General features: G+C 46.6%; 1 protein-coding gene across 3 annotated transcripts in view; it reads right to left on the bottom strand.

Annotated features, from left to right (window-relative positions):
- Positions 1-12,841, bottom strand: part of LATS1 (large tumor suppressor kinase 1) — a 38,168-nt gene extending 25,327 nt beyond the window's left edge. Inside the window, exon 1 of one of the 3 annotated variants that reach the window (XM_004587301.3) lies at positions 12,428-12,841. The gene's annotated coding sequence lies outside the window, so the exon portion shown is untranslated. The other 2 variants (XM_058665348.1, XM_058665312.1) reach the window with 2 other exon arrangements.
- Positions 12,842-16,711: the final 3,870 nt, after the last annotated feature.

Below are 16,711 nucleotides of genomic sequence, written 5' to 3'. Positions count from 1 at the left end.
TTGTTGGGCAGGCAGAGTTACAGAGAAAGAAAGAGAGAGAGAGATCTTTCATCCGTTGATACATTCCCCAAACGGCTTGGAATAGCCAAAATTGGGCTAGTCCAAAGCCAGGAGTCAGGAACCTCTTCCTACTCTCCCACATGGGGAGACTCTGCTGCTTCTCTAGGTCATTAACAAGGAACTAGATCAAAAGTGGAGAGGCTGGGATTTGAACTGGTGCCCATGTGGGAAGCTGGTACTGCAGGCTGAGGCTTAGTATGCAACGCCACTGCAATGGCACCATACGACGCTCATTTTTAAAAGTGTCTTGATGAGCACATAAAGCATATACAAACGCAAGGGACTACTAAATGAGCCAAGAGGGAAGACTTCAGTATGCTTTGACTGTTGGCATGGGGAAGCTGAAGATGGGCTACATAGAAGCACACTGCCCTAGGTGATTGTTTTGGGAAGCATATGGCTGAAATGACAAATGGTGGTCTTACTGGGTTATGCTATTTGCTACGCTATACTTTTTACCGTTATTTTAGACTGTGATCCCTCTACTTATTAAAGAAAGAAAAAGAGGTGTAATATAAAACAGTATACTGGGTTACCTGGACAGCACTCTTGTGTGTCTCTCATCCCACATTGGAATGCCAACTCAAGTCCTATCTGCTCCACTTCTAATCCAGCTCCCTGCTAATGCTCCTGGGAAAGCAGCACCTGCCTCCCACATGGAAAACTGAGATGCTGTTTCAGGCTTCTGGTTCAGCCTGGCTCAGCCCTGGCTGCTGCAGAGGTCTGGAAAGTGTGCCAAATCTCTTTATCTCTCCACCACTCACTCTTCCCCTGTCATTCTGCCTTTCAAGTAAACAAATCAATACATTAAGATTTCCAGCTCCAAGGCAGAGAAGTTCTAGCATAGGAGACACTTCACATGTCCAACTTAACCATAAAAAAGGTAAATCCACAACTGCATTATTTTCATTACCAGCACCATGACTCTCAAAATGATTAGGAAAGATTCCACTATCATACAGAACTGCAATTAAATGCATAAATGTCAAATTTAGGCAAGATCACAAAAGCTTTAAAGATCAGACAGACTATAATTTTTTGAGTTAACTTCAGAGGGAGTTGTTCAATCTCCAGTGATAAATAATTCAAGTACAGAAAAAAATACAAAACCAGCAAGAAGGGAAAGGGGCGGCATGGTGGTACAGCAGGCTAATCCTCCAGCCAGCTTCTCATGAGCGTGGGAAAGAAGGGCACTGAGGGAATATTCAATTAGTGCACAAGAAAAAAAAAAAAAAAAAAGAGAACATCTGTTTCCAAAGAACAAAACAATGACCAAAATCGTGGCTTCTGAGTAATAGCAGTGAGTGAGCGCTTTGGCGTCTTCTAATGACAACACTGAACAGAACCAAGAAACTGAGAATAAATAACAGTAACCCTTGACAGAAAATACTAATCAGTGTAGGTCAAGCGAGATAAAAGTATTTCATGTGCCAAGTAACTTCCAATCACTGCTAACCTACACAGAGTGCGACGTCTTGGTGCTTGCGGAGATCCAAGCATCAAAGCCCAGTTCCCATCAGCTTGCTGCTAATTCCGCCAGGGAAGCTGTGGGTAACGGCCCACGAGCCTGGATTCCTGCCACCACAGGGGAGACCTGGACAGAGGGCTCGGCATCTGCCTTCTGCTCCAGCACTGGCTTCTGCAGCAGTCTGGAGAGTGAACCAGCAGACAGATCTCTTTGCCTCTCAAATAAATAAACCTTTTTTTTTTTTTCCAAATCATAGGACAGTAACAATAATGTGCAAAATTTCCCAGAAATATAGCCTTGTTTAGACAGTACTAGCCAACAATCTCTGAGCAACAATTTCTTCCATTCACTAAGAATTAATAATCTGAGAGTTCAATTTAGTGTGGGTAGCCTAATGGCTAAAGTCCTCGCCTCACCTTGCATGTGCTGGGATCCTATATGGACACTAGTTCTAATCCTGGTGGCCCTGCTTCCCATCCAGCTCCCTGCTTGTGGCCTGGGAAAGCAGTCGAGGACAGGCCAAAGCCTTGGGACCCTGCACCCGCATGGGAGACCCGGAAGAAGCTCCCGACTCCTGGCTTTGGATTGGCTCAGCTCCGGCTGTTGCGGCTACCTGGGGGGTGAATCCATGGACAGAAGCTCTTCCTCTCTGTGTCTCCTCCTCTCTGTGTATCTTTCCAATAAGAATAAATAAATCTTAAAAAAAAAAATAGAATGATCTGAATAAAAATGAAACCATTATAATTTTTTCTCCATGTTTACGAATGATAACCATTTTTACCTGATCCATATGTTGCTTAAGGACAGTCATTTGGCCTATCAGTTAAAGCTGCTTGGGATGCACAAATTTAATACACTGTATTTTAACTGTAATAAATGCATTTTCTTTTCCCTTTTCACATTCTAATTTTAAAAAGCTAACTGCTAATCTTGGCACTAATGAGAATGTTTGTTCAGTTACACAAATGAATAATGCTTGCTTAGGAATTCCAGGACATGGCTAGAAAAGCAGACCGCAGATAAAGCGGAAATTTGCAACCAAGTTTAGTTTTAACTGACCTCTCAGCCTGATGAATTCATAACCAGTGGCATCAAGTTGATTAACAGAAGTGACCCTTGGAACCTGCCTGATGATCATTCAACAGAACCCTTTATCAACTTCCCTTTCTCCTTTTAAGTCTTTCTGTTGACTGGCAAATTGGGAAAAGCACTTTTGAGACTGAAGATACCTGCTTTCCTCCTAACACTGCTCGTCTCTTGAATAAGTCTGTTTCTTTGCGTCACCTTCCTTTTTTTTTTTTTTTAAGATATATTTTTTATTGAAAGGCAGATTTACAGAGAGAAGTCGAGACAGAGAAGGTTTTCTATCTGCTGGCTTACTCTCCAAATGGCCATAAGGGCCAGAGCTGAGCTGATCCACAGCAAGGAGCCTCTTCCGGGTCTCCCAAGTGGGTGCGGCATCCCAAGGTTTTGGACCATCCTCGACTGCTTTCCCAGGCCACAAGCAGGAAGCAGGATGGGAAGTGGAGGATTTGTTGAACCACCAAGCCATAACCCTGCATAATTTTTAAATTGTTTAAATTTTATTTGAAATGCAGGTTGCAAAGAGAGAGTGACAAAGAGGTTTTCCATCCACGGGTTCACTTTCCAAATGGCTGTGATCGCCAGAGCTGAACCGATCAGAGCAGATCTGAAGCATGGAGTCGGGAGCTTCTCCCGGGTCTCCCACTAGGGTCCAGGTTCCCAAGACTTCAGGCCATCCTCTGATGTTTCTCTAGGATATAATAAGAAAGCAAGCTCAAAAGTGTAGTAGCCGGAACTTGAACCGGTGCCCATATGGGATGCCAGTGCCAAAAGTGAAAGCTTTGCCTAGTAAGTCACAGGACTGGCCCCTGGCCTAACTTTAACGGCATCAAGAGGCAAGCCAGCCAAGGTAGGGAGTGCACTCCCCATGTGCTCTAATTTTCTTACAGTAGTGGAGAAATTAACAACTGCTTGTGTGTCCTAGCTGCTCATGGCAAGCCAGCCCAGGTCCTGGGATTTCAGGGCATCTAGCAGGTGCCAAGAGTCCTTCTGCTCAGAGACTACCTTTTCTCCCCGATGTGGTATCAGTTGCCTGTAAGTATTTTTACGGTGACAAGAAAACAGTATTTTGGCGAGTCAGGGAGCCCAAAGTTTAACTGGGTACGCACTGGAAATCCTCCATCTCTGCCATTTGGGCTTTATGCCACCTATGTCCTACTTTGGGTTGTTTGCTTCTGATACTGATTCATGGAAGATGAAATTCTAAGACTGTTGCCCCTAGGCACTGTGGCACTATGTGTGTTAAGCCTGAGATGTTGGCATCCCATTCAGTCTGAGTTGCAGCGGCTCCATTTCAGTCCAGCTACCTGCTAAAGCACCTCGGAAAGGAGCGAGACAGCCTAATCTCCCTCCTTCCCCCAGATACAGGCTCAAGAAAGGGAAAATTTGGAAACAATGTTCTCACCCACTGTCTCCTAGTCCTCCACCCTTCCCACCCTGGCCAGTCAACTATGTAAACATCATCAAAAATTAGAAAAAAAAAATTCAGTCCTGCCACCCACTGGGAGATCTGGAAGGAACCCTGGCTGTTGTAGCCACTTGAGGGCAAACTATAGGACAGGACTCTGTAATTCTGCCTTATACATAAATTAAAAAAAAAAAAAAGGCTTGTTTCAATCCCTTTACAAGAAAGATTTGGTCTGAAAGAGTACTTTGTGTGAATATTTCATTCTCTATGGTATAATATGAATAATTCATTTTCAGTTCCATCCTGTTTCCTGTTTGGTTCTTAACCTAGCTGATTAGACCAGCCTACAGCTATGATCTATGACTAGAAGCTTTAATAAATGGCATCAGTCACAGACTGCATACATCAGATACTCAAGAATGAGATCACCCAAGGGGTCCCCTTCATCTCCTGAGGCCGGCTGTTAACTTTCAAAAAGTCGTTGGTACAACTGAAGGCATCGACTAAGATGCACAAGAATTTAACAAAAGCTTTTGTGTAACTACTGGAGTGCCAACTGAAGGCTCTGACATGAACATATCATTTTCATTTTTTAAAAGATGTTTTATTCTTTTAATTGGAAAGGTAGATATACGGAGAGGAAGAGAGACAGAGAAGATCTTCCGTCCAATGGCTCACTGGCCAATTGGTCGCAACAGCCGGAACTGAGCCAATCCAAAGCCAGGAGCCAGGAGCCTCTCCCGGGTCTCCCACATGGATGCTGGGTACCAAGGCTTTGGGCTGTCCTCTACTGCTTCCCAGGCCACAAGCAGGGAGCTGGTGGGAAGCAGGGCCGCCAGGATTAGAAATGGCACCCATATGAGATTCTGGCACATTCAAGACAAGAACTTTAGCTGCTCGGCCATTGTGCCAGGCCCCACATCATTTTCTTTACAAGCAAAAATGCCCAGCTCCTCACAAAATGGTTGCTCTAGGAAGCAGCTGGTACCAAATTGCTTAGGTTTCTGCCATGGGAGACTGGACTGAGCTTACGGCACTGGGTTCAACCTGGCTTATCTTGCACTGTTGTGGGCATCTGAGGAATGAACCAGTACAATGAGTATCTATCATTTTGCTTTTCAAATGAATCAATACTCTTTTTTAAAGAAAAGGTTGTAGACAGTTTATGGATGATGAATCTTTTGTAAGATCAGGTTACCTGAGATTGGAAGAGAACAATGTATATGGTTTATGAAAACTAAGCATTAATAGCAAAGACACAGGGGCTAGGGGAACCCCAGAGCCTATGAAACTGTGTCATAAAATGGTATAAAATTTAAAAAAATAACAAAGATACACTGACATAGAACTATAACTTGATCTCCTGTGTAAAAGCAACAAGGTTTAGAGCCAGCACTGTGGCACAGTGGGCAAAGCCACACACAGCCTGCAGTGCCAGCATTCCACATGGGCGCTAGCCTGGTAAAGCACCAGAAGACGGCCCAAGTGCCTGGGGCTCCTGCACTAATCGGGGAGACCTGGAAGAAGCTCTAGACTCCTAGCTTCCTTCTGGGCCAGCTCCGGCCACTGCAGCCATTTGGGGAACGAACCAGTGAATGGCAAATCTCTCTCTCTCTCTTTTTTTTAAAAAAGATTTATTTAGTTTTATTGGACAGACAGAGAGGAGAGACAGAGAGACAGATCTTCCGTCCGTTCACACCCCAGGTAGCCGCAACAGCCAGAGCTGAGCCGAACTGAAACCAGGAGCCAGGAGCGTCTCCTGGGTCTCCCACACTGGTGCAGGGTCCCAAGGCTTTGGGTCATCCTCAACTGCTTTCCCGGGTCACGAGCAGGGAGCTGGATGGAAAGCAGGGCAGCCAGGATACAAAACTCATGCCCACATGGGAGCCCAGTGCATGCAAGGCAAAGACTTTAGCCACTAGGTTACCGTGCTGGACCCCATTTTTAATTCTTAAAACCATCTCTTGAACTATAGCTTTTCTTATATTGTTTTTTTCTCAATATTCTAGGTAGTCACATAAAAAGCCCTTTTGTCCTCCCTAGTCTGACTCTATTACGAGCTGTCATTGAAAACATTTACCTCAGAAGCCCAGGATGACAGGATAACTGGACTGTTAATCGCTGGCTTTTACTGATGTATTAAATTGGTCCACGTGATCCATTTTTACTTGCTTGTACCAATCCCTAGAGGAGTCTTCTGGTCAAAGTTATCTTGTTTACATTCTTGTGGACACACACTACTTGACTCAATCAGAGCGCCTTCCCATCAGATCTGACATCCAAGTGCCCTGCGTGAACTTCCTACATGGAGAAACAAATACACTACAAGAGGTGTGCTTTACCTTTGAATAAGTGACATTCTGTGTTTTGTCAGAATTATCTGTTGCTTTCTCTACTGTCTTTCTTGGGATTTGAGTGCTTAAAAATGAAGTCTGAGGAGTTCAGATATTTAATTTCTTTGAAAAACATTTAATTTCTGGTCTGTAGTTCTGGTTAAAATACTTAAAGCTTCTGATATCTTGGACAGTTTCTCAGAATTGGTTTCAAATTAACTATTTTTCACCTTGAAAGTTCCAAAACTAAATCTCCTTCTATGCCATCCAAATTTTAACCACCGTGATTTTTTTAAAAAGATTTATTTTGTTTTCCTTGGAAAGTCAGATTTACAGAGTGAAGGAGTAAAGGAGAGAAAGCTCTTCCACGCACTGGTTCACTCCTCAAATGGCCGCAACAGCAGAGATGAGCCGATCTGAAGCCAGAAACCAGGAGCGTCTTCTGGGTCTCCCACAGAGGTGCAGGGTCCTGAGGCTTTGGACCATCCTCTACTGCTTTCCCAGGTCACAAGCAGCTGGATGGGAGCTGGATGGGAAGTGGAGAAGCTGGGATACGAACCTGTGTCCATAATGGGTTCCTGGGATTGCAAGGTGAGGACTTTAGCTACTAGGCTACCGCACTGGGCCCAATCAAGATGATTTTTAAGTCTTTTGTCATCATAGCTGTTGTTCTTCCCTGGAAACATTTACATTTACCCGGCATGGCAGCCCAGCTGGAAGTCACATGCCACCATGTGTAGTTCTAAGCTACTTGTCAACCAAAATGTCCCTTCTCGCAGTTCGAATCTGTTTCATCCTGTACCTGGGGAAAGGTGCCATGAAAATATGGCTATCAAGCTCTATGGGGAACTGGCGGAGGTGCCATATAACCCTCAGGCAGCTCCCCCCCTGCAGAGGTGCTGCTCCGAGCTCCTGAAGGAGATCACCAACTGGCAGGAGGCCTCCTTTCACCACAGAATATGGCTGCACAGATGCCAAGCGCCCTCCTGGCCTCTTTTGCCACCCTTGCTTTTGGGCAAATCTGGCCCACCATCCACTCAGTGACAAATATTTTCCCTCTGTGGGACAACCCATGCTCGCGTGTGCATGTGTGGGTGCGTGCATGTGTGTGTGTGTGCACACACTTGCACATTCACTTTTTTAAAAATTTATTTATTTTTATTGGAAAGGCAGATATACAGAGAGGAGGAGAGAAAGAGAGGAAGATCTTCCATCCGATGATTTACTCCTCAATGACTGCAATGGCTGGAGCTGCGCAGATCCGAAGCCAGGAGCCAGGAGCTTCTTCCAGGTCTCCCATGCATGTGCAGGGTCCCAAGGCACTGGGCCATCTTCGACTGCTTTCCCAGGCCACAAGTAGGGAGCTGGATGGGAAGCGGGGCTGCCAGGATTAGAACCAGTGCCCATATGGGATCTTGGCGTGTGTGAGGTGAGGGCTTTAACCACTACACTATCACGCTGGGCCCCACATTCACCTTTTGAATAAAATTTACCTTGTGCAAGTTACCAGACAGAATTCCTGTCTTTCTGCATGACAAGAGCCTGGAATAAACAAACTAATGGCCTCTTACCTGCAATAGTAAAGTTTCTTGATTGTGAGAGTTTTCTAAATCTGGGATTACTTCATAGTGATGCTACTTGTCCTGTTGTACTTAAGTATAACGCACAGCAAGAATGTGCTGGCTGGGCACTTTGAGATGATGCTTCTTGCCACAGAACAGGGAAGGTTCCGTTCAACAGTTTAACAGAGGATTCCAGGGCAACTTAGCCTAAAAACCACTCACTCCTTCTACAACCTCAAATCTGCGGCTAAAAGGTTTTTAAAACTGCTACCTGGTTGTTAAGTCACTCTCTCTCCTCAACATAGGATCAAGCCAGACCAGCAACCAGGAGAGGTCTAGGCTGGCAGTGAGGCACAGCCTGTCTAAAGGGTGACTGATCAGAGGTGTTTTCAGGAATACAAGGTAAGACGGGGTATAGCTACATCAACATGGGATAAAACCTCAATGAAAATACATAGACAAGAAGTTATGAAGGAAGGCTTTGACACGTGACTGTAACTATCACATATGACTGTCGCAGCCACAACCTCTTTGCAGAGCCACCTTTTCAAACACAGACACCCTTCCAATGCTACGCTGCACAGACGGCACACTGAGATGCTAAGATGAAACCTTTCTCTTTGTACTTAGTGGCAAGAATAAAAACTGTAAATATGAAGTTAAAATCTAGAAAAATAAATAAAACTGATAACTTTCTTACAAACTTATAAAAATATTTGAAATCTTCAGCCAAGGAAGTTTTAAAGGAATAGGCCAGGTTTGACTAGCCTATAGTTGAATAAAGTGCTGTATGGTGGACAATTTTTCCTCCTGTGCTTGTATAAACTCATCACAGCTAAAAATGAATAAATGCTAATATTAGGAGGCCACCTGACTCCAACAGTCTGTGGTTCGTTAAATTCCCTTCTTCTAAGGGTTTGGGGACTGGCTTTCAAATTGTTTTCCGGATACTATCTAGAATCAGGTCTGTCTTTGAAATTCTACAATGAGGATCAACACTCTTAGTAATACTGGGAACTTTCTGAAGGCTTAAGTCATTATGTCATATACACAGAAGCTTCATCTCAGCTAATAGCTAAGCAAGGTATTTGGCCTACACTCTCTTAAAGAATAGAACTAGGGCCTGGCGCAGTAGCCTAGTGGCTTAAGTTCTCACCTTGCATGTGCCAGAATCCCACATGGCTGCAGTTCGTGTCCTGGATGCTCTACTTCCCTTCCAGCTCCCTGCTTGTGGCCTGGGAAAGCAGTAGAGGACGGCCCAAACCCTTGGGACCCTGCACCCAGGTGGGAGATCCGGAAGAAGCTCTTGGGGAGCCACCTGGGGAGTAAACCAGCGGATGGAATATCTTTGTCTCTCCTTCTCTGTGTAAATCTGACTTCCTAATGAAAATAGATATATCTTGAAAAAAAAAAGAAAACTAAAGAACACATATTTCACCATTGTCAATGCTTTCCAATAAAAAACAAAACAAACAAACAAACAAAAAAAACTTCTCACTTTATAGCCAACAGCAAAAAGTATCAGTCAACGCTTCCTTTCCACAGATACGGAATAAGGGAATTTGTAAGTATAAGTACATCTTCCTTTCCCATTTCACATTCTAACTTTGCAGCTAACCATGTATCTGCAACTGTAAATAGAATGTATCTTCTTTTGTTTTTCACATTCGAGACTTTATTTGAAAAGGAAGAGGAAGATCTTTCATCTAGTACTTCACTTCCCAGACGGCTGCAATGGCTGGTACTGGGCCAGGTTGAAGCCAGGACCCAGAAGCTCCAACCATATACCACATAAGGTATGACTAAATACCTGAGCCATCATTACATTACCTGCCTTCGCAGTGTATCAGCAGGAAACTGGCTTGGAAGAGCAGCAGCCAGGACTCAAACTGGCACTCTGATAGGGAAGCCAGCAACCCAACTGCAGGCTAATCGCTGCACGCCAGTGCAAAGCCCTCCTTTTCACATTCTTTTTTTTTTTTTTTTTTTTTTTTTTAAGATTTATTTATTTTTACTGCAAAGTCAGATATCCAGCAAGGAGAGACAGTGAGGAAGATCTGTCTGATGATTCACTCCCCAAGTGAGCCACAATGGCCGGTGCTATACCAGTCCGAAGTCAAGAACCAGGAACCTCTTCCAGGTCTCCCACACGGGTGCTGGGTCGTAAAGCTTTGTACTGTCCTTGACTGCTTTCCCAGGCTACAGGCAGGGAGCTAGATGGGAAGCAGGGTTGCTGGGATTAGAACCAGCACCCATATGGGATCCTGGCATGTTCAACGTGAGGAGTTTAGCTGCTAGGCCATGCTGCCAGGGCCCCCTTTTCCCATTCTAACTAAGAAAAGGTAACTGCCGATCTTGGGACTAATCAGAATATTTGTTCAACTCAACAAATAACTCTTGCTTAGGAATTCCAGAGACTGACTACAGGGACATGGCCAGTATGGCAGACCACAGATAAGGAATAAATTTGCAAGCACACCACCACACCACTGCTTGGTCAACAATTTGTAACGAGCAGCTTCATGTCAAAGCAACATCCAAGTGTTTGGCATCAGGTGGGAACCTGTTGATGATCAATCAACTGAACTGGCTAGCTTCCCTAACCTCCCTTAACTCCCCTTTCCTGCTTTAAAAGCTTTTCTAACTTGCAAACCCGGAAAAGCTGTTTTGCAAGTAAAGATGTCTACTTTCCTCCCATAATTCTTCTGGCCTCTTGAATAAATTGGTTTCTTCACATGAATTCATTTGATGAATTGGCTGTTCAGTGATAATCAGCCTGGCTTGATTTCAACAGCATTAAGATCCTATATTGGAATCCTTGGTGTTATATCTGGCTCCACTCAAGCCCAGCACACCCTGGCTGCAGCAGGTGAAGTCACAGGTAGCTGGGCCTTAGTCTCTTACAGAGATCTGGACTGAGCTCTGGCTCCTGTCTTTGCTGGTCCCCAGCTCGAGACACTGTGAACATATCAGGACTGAACCAGTGGATAGATTTCTTTCTCTGTGCTTCTCAAAGGAAAACAATAATTTTCAACACTTAAAAAAAATGTTGTTCAATGACTTGAAATAAATTCTGTGGAGAATGTGTGTTTCACCCTAGCAGTTAAGATAATCTCGGGCCAACTTCCAGCTTCAGCTTTGTCCCACGCAGACCCTAGAGGTGCTGAGCACGCCTGTCAAGCACACACCCAGGAGAGCTGGATCAGCTCTGGCACCCACCGCGCCCACCGCACCCACCGCCGCCCTGCTGTTGGGCGTGTCTGGGGACTGCGCCAGCAAATACGAGTTCTCTGTCTTGGTCTTGCAAAAATGAAAAAAAAAACACAAAATCATCCATCACGGCATCTAAAGTGACCACTAACTAATTACTTGGAACCGTCTGACGACTGTATTGACAGACAATAACAAAGACTAAGAGTCAAAGCAAAGCAACTGCAGGAGGAAAGCTGTATGTCATTCATGAAAACTGCAGGAGTATTCTTTATTTTTGGAGAAAGGTGCAGCACATTCGCGCTATGGTCACAATGTGCCTTTCGCAGGGAGCCTCGATCTAGTTTCCTGCAGTGGCAGACAATGCTCCTTCTATTACTGTAAAATCAGCTGAACATCGCCACCCTCCACGGCCCTAGGGAATCAGCCAGTCCATTTTATCTATCCGTCAATTACTTAACAGAAAGAGAAAACCTTTGGAAAAACAATTCACAGGCAGAGAACATCCAAGCATAATCCTAACATCCTATCTTGTCCTCCTCTGGCCAAAAACCTTCAAGAAATAATTCCCAAAGGTCTGAAAAACTTCACACACTCAAACCCGTTTCCACTGCAGCGATACAATAGCCTCTGCGTGTGAGACCCAACCTACTGCTACAGCCTTAGGAATAACTTCCAGGAGACAAGCATTAAACTTTGTTCCCTCGGTAAATGACTTCCAGTTGGGCAACTCAACGAGAACCAGGTTATAAATGCCAGTCACCTGAGAGTCGTGCTCTGCAACTCCAGGTTCTGCTTCAAGTTATAATGAACAATGTTACCTTGTCTTGCCTGCTCGGTTTTCCCGTAGGTAGGTACATACCTCCTCCATAAGGAAGCCTCCATTTCTCCCACCGACTTCCAACTACGGAGCTAACATTACAGCCGACTGGGGGGCGATTCGGGGCCGAGGGACCGGAGCTCTCTGCAACTTTTCCTTCGGAACCACCTTTCTCCTTCCCTTGCTGGACACGGCGGAGCGGCCGGGAAGGAGACAGCCGCCCGGAGGCCGCCAGCCCAGCAGGCTCCTGCCCGCCCGAGGCCGCCGAGCCCGGGGCGCTCCCCGCAGCTCCGGGCGCGGCCAGCCCTCGCTTCCCCGGGGGGCACGTCCACGCCAGCAGACACGCCAGGCCCGGACCGGGCCGGCTCAGGCGCTGGACCCCCGCCAGCGGGGATGGGCGTGGGCCCCGGCGGCCACCGCCCCGCTGTCTCGGGCTCGAGAGGAGCGAGGGAGCCCCACCCGCTCCGCCAGCCCCGGACCTACCTGCTGGGGAGAGCGGGGCTCCTGGACAGCGGCCACGGGCCTGGCGGGCGGGCGCCGACGCGGCCGGAGCCCGTGCCAGGGACCCGCGGGTGTCCCCGGTCGGGGGGCAGGAGGGGCAGAGACGCCAGGGGGCTGCCGCGGGCCAGCGCGGCCTGTGGCGGGGGGTCCCCGGGCCCTGGCTCTCCCCTCAGCACCAGGCCGCCGCCGCCGCCATTTTGCCTTCCACTCCGTGTCGCCGCCGCCGCCGCCGCCAAACTCCGCTGCAGGTTTCCCGGATGTGGGCATTTCCCGGCGTCGCTTGCGCGGGGCCGAGGACTGGGGGCTTCGGGCCGCCCGGTCGGCGCGGGGCGGACGTTCTGCTCGCGGCCTCCGGGTCCGGGTCGGGTCCCTCGCGGCCTCGAGCGTCGGGGAGCGGAGCCCCCAACGTGTTCGCGCCTGCCGAGGCGGGGCCGGCTCGCCCGCGGCCGTGGGAGCGGGCCCTCCCCCGCGCGAGCCCACTTCGTCCGTCCAGCGTTCGCGCTCCACACGGAAGCGCACTCAGCGCCAGAGGCCTGACTGTCCCGGGGACAACCCCGCTCGCCGCGGACACCGGCGACGCCCGTGGGGCTTGGAAGGAAAGTGGTTTTATTCTTGCCGCTCGGCACTCGGCACTCCTTCCGCGAGTGAAGTCCTGAGAGCGGAGGGGGTGCTTTTCTTTCTTCTTCTTCTTTTTTTTTTTAAAAGAACCCCTGGGGATTGATGGATGATAGTCTTAAGATCCTTCTCTGTCAGTCTTTTTTTTTTCCCCCCAGAGGAGGGTATTAGAGCCAGACTTCAACACAGGGCGAGGTTTTATCTCCTGTTCAATTAATTAGAAAACTAGGATGGGGTCCGTGGGTGTGCAGGTACCGCCCAACTTTTGTCAGCATTATTGCCAGTTTTGACTCTAGAGAATATAGACATATTTTCAGATAACTCTTTTGGTCATTTTTCTACTAAAGCCGATCCCAACAGGGGAAAAATGTTGTTAATAACTGGCTACTGTATCTGCACGTTGGAATGTGAAAAGTGCTGTTTAGAAAATCATGCATTCTAAAAGCATTTAATTAAACATTTTTGTTTTGTGCAAGGACTGAGCTGGTAGAAGGTGGGCGTCGCAGGCAACGGCCTCATCACCCCCAGGTCTCACTTTGTTCACCTGACAGATGGAAAGTTTTATGGATCACATGGGTTCACGGGCTTGCCTGCCCTGTGTAAGACTGTCTGGGAGAACATACTGCTCTTGTCCCCTCCCTTCACCAACCTTAGGAACTTGTGTCAGCATGATGGAGAGTGACGGGAAATTATTGTCTTCGGGGAAAATGGCGAGACCATTCAAGCTCAGTGAATCGCTCCATATGGGTCTGGAAGTTTTCTCCTGTGAAACCAGGGAACGGAAAGGGAAGGGAGAGGACAGGTGACAAGAGGAAAAGTGGCCATGGCTGTGTGGGCATGGTAAGGAAAGACCGGAAGTGTTTTCCATGGGGGGTGCTGCACCTCTCAAGCCGTGAAGGTCTAGTTCAGCTCCAGCTTAGCTTCTCAGAATTTTTTTTTTTTTTTAAAGTATAGATGTAATTCCATGTTTGAGTACGGAGAAGGAATTAATAGGAAATTTACTAGAACAGGAAGCTAAATAACATGCTGCTGAATAAACAATGTTTCTCTGAAGAAATGAAAATAAAAACCCTTCTTGAAGCAAATGTTACTGTATGACCTGAGTCAGTGAACAAATTCAGAAGGAAAAAACTTTTGAAGAAAGGAAAATAAAAATTTCAAAACCCATGAGATGTAGCAAAAACAGTATGAAGGTTGCCTTAGAATATAAGATATTTGTCATTTTGGGATTGACTTATTCACTGAGTATGATGATCTCCAGTTGGGACCATTTGGTTGCAAAGGGTAGAATTTCATTGTTTTAATGGCTGAATAATATTCCAATGAGTAGCTGTACCTGTTTCTTTATTTACTACTCTTTTGATGGACAGATGTAAGATACAATGCAGTACGCATCTCTACTTCCAAATCAAAGATGGACTCCCAGTGAAACTGTTAAATATATCTTGACAAGATGATGTACTCTCTTGCCATGGTCGACACCTACAATGTCAGCATACACTTAAAGAGCAGAATGATGGATTTAGGATTGTTTATGAAGGACTGTACTACTGTAATAATCTGGGAGGGATCAATGGGAAGGAGGGGACGTGGCGAGGAAGGAAAATTCCAGAGCCTAAGGAACTGTTTCATCAAATAATAATAGCCTCCCTACGCCCTGAAAATTCGTTTAATCAGGGGAAAACTTTAGACTAGGCATGACTCAAATTTAAGTTATGTGGAGTTGTCCTCCACCTCCTTGAAGGACAATTTCTAATTCTGAGTAGATTCCTCTTCCATTTAATCAAACACTTCCATCAATATGGACTCACGGCTATTTCTAGTTTAGATGCTTTATTTCATTGCTCAAAATAGAATAAATCTTAGAAAAACAAACTGGCCCAGCGTGTTTGCCTAGCAGCAAAAGTCCTCGCCTTGCACGCACCAGGATGCCATATGGCCACCAGTTCTAATCCTGACGGCCCCACTTCCCAGCCTGCTCCCTGCTTGTGGCCTGGGAAAGCAGTTGAGGACGGCCCAAAGCCTTGGGACCCTGCACCTGCATGAGAGACCCGGAAGAGGCTCTGGGCTCTTGGATTAGGATCAGCTTAGTTCTGGCTGTTGCAGCCGCTTGGGGAGTGAATCAACAGGCAGAAGATCTTCCTTTCTGTCTCTCCGCCTCTCTGTATATCTGATTTTCCAATAACAATAAAATAAATCTTAAAAAAAATGTATTTATTTTTAAAAGTCAGAGGTGGGGAAGAGATGAGAGAGATCTTTCCATCTGATGGTTCACATTTTTTTTTTTTTTGGTATCAAAGATTTGTTTATCTAAATTGAAAAGGTAAATTTTTTTTTAAGATTTATTTATTTTTATTGGACAGTCAGATATACAGAGCGAGGAGAGACAGAGAGGAAGATCTTCCATCCAATGATTCACTCCCCAAGTGAGCTGCAATGGCCGATGCTATGCCAATCCGGAGCCAGGAGCCAGGAACCTCTTCTAGGTCTCCTACACAGGTGCAGAGTCCCAAGGCATTGGGCTGTCCTCGACTGCTTTCCCAGGCCACAAGCAGGGAGCTGGATGGGAAGTGGAGCTACTGGGATTACAACCGGCGCCCATCTGGGATCCCGGGGCGTTCAAGGGGAGGACTTTTAGCCGCTAAGCCATGCCACCAGGCCCGAAAAGGTAAATTTACAGAGAGGAGAGACAGAAAGATATTCTATCACTGGTTCACTCCTGAAATGGCCACAATGGCCAGAGCTAAGCCAATCTGAAGCCAGTATGCTCCTCTGGGTCTCCCACACTGTGAAGGGTTCCAAGGCATTCCCAAGGCATTGGATCATCCTCTACTGCTTTCAATGCTCATAAGCAGGGAGCTGGATGGAAGTGGAGCAGCTGGGACACAAACCAGTGCCCATGTGGGATCCCAGCACTTGAGCCATTAAGCCATCACGTCAGGCCCTGCTGCTTCGTTTCAAAATGGCTGCAATGGCTAGTACTGGGCCAGGAGACAGAAATTTCATTTGGGTCTCCCACATCCATGGCAGGGCCCCAAAAGTTGCCCTCTTGTGATGTCCATCCTAGGCCATTACAAAGAGCCAGACTGGACGTGGAGTAGCTAGGACCAAAACAGGCTTCCGCAGGAGTGGTTTACCAGTTATGCTACAACCAGCCCCGACTAACATCTATATAAACCTCAGATGGGGCAGCATAATACCAAGGGCAGAAATTGTAAAGAAAGAAAAAATAATTGATTTGATCATATGCAGATGACAAATTTGTAGAACAAGCAGCACAAATGTAGCCAACAGCTAAACTGAAAAATATTTGTATCAGAGACCAAAGGCAAAAAATTCTTCAAAAAGAATTATATAAAAAGATGTTGCAAATTAAGAAAATGCAATTACCTCAGAAAACAAAAATGGCAAAGGTTTAAGCAAATTTGAAAAGAAATATACGGGCCCGGCGGCGTGGCCTAGCAGCTCAAGTCCTCACCTTGAAAGCCCCGGGATCCCATATGGGCGCCGGTTCTAATCCCGGCAGCTCCACTTCCCATCCAGCTCCCTGCTTGTGGCCTGGGAAAGCAGTCGAGGACGGCCCAAGGCTTTGGTACCCTGCACCCGTGTGGGAGACCCGGAAGAGGTTCCAGGTTCCCGGCATCAGATCGG

The sequence above is a fragment of the Ochotona princeps genome, chromosome 1, assembly GCF_030435755.1.
Source record: "Ochotona princeps isolate mOchPri1 chromosome 1, mOchPri1.hap1, whole genome shotgun sequence".
Classification (NCBI taxonomy): Eukaryota; Metazoa; Chordata; class Mammalia; order Lagomorpha; family Ochotonidae; genus Ochotona; species Ochotona princeps.
This window is presented reverse-complemented; position numbering and strand designations above follow the sequence as displayed.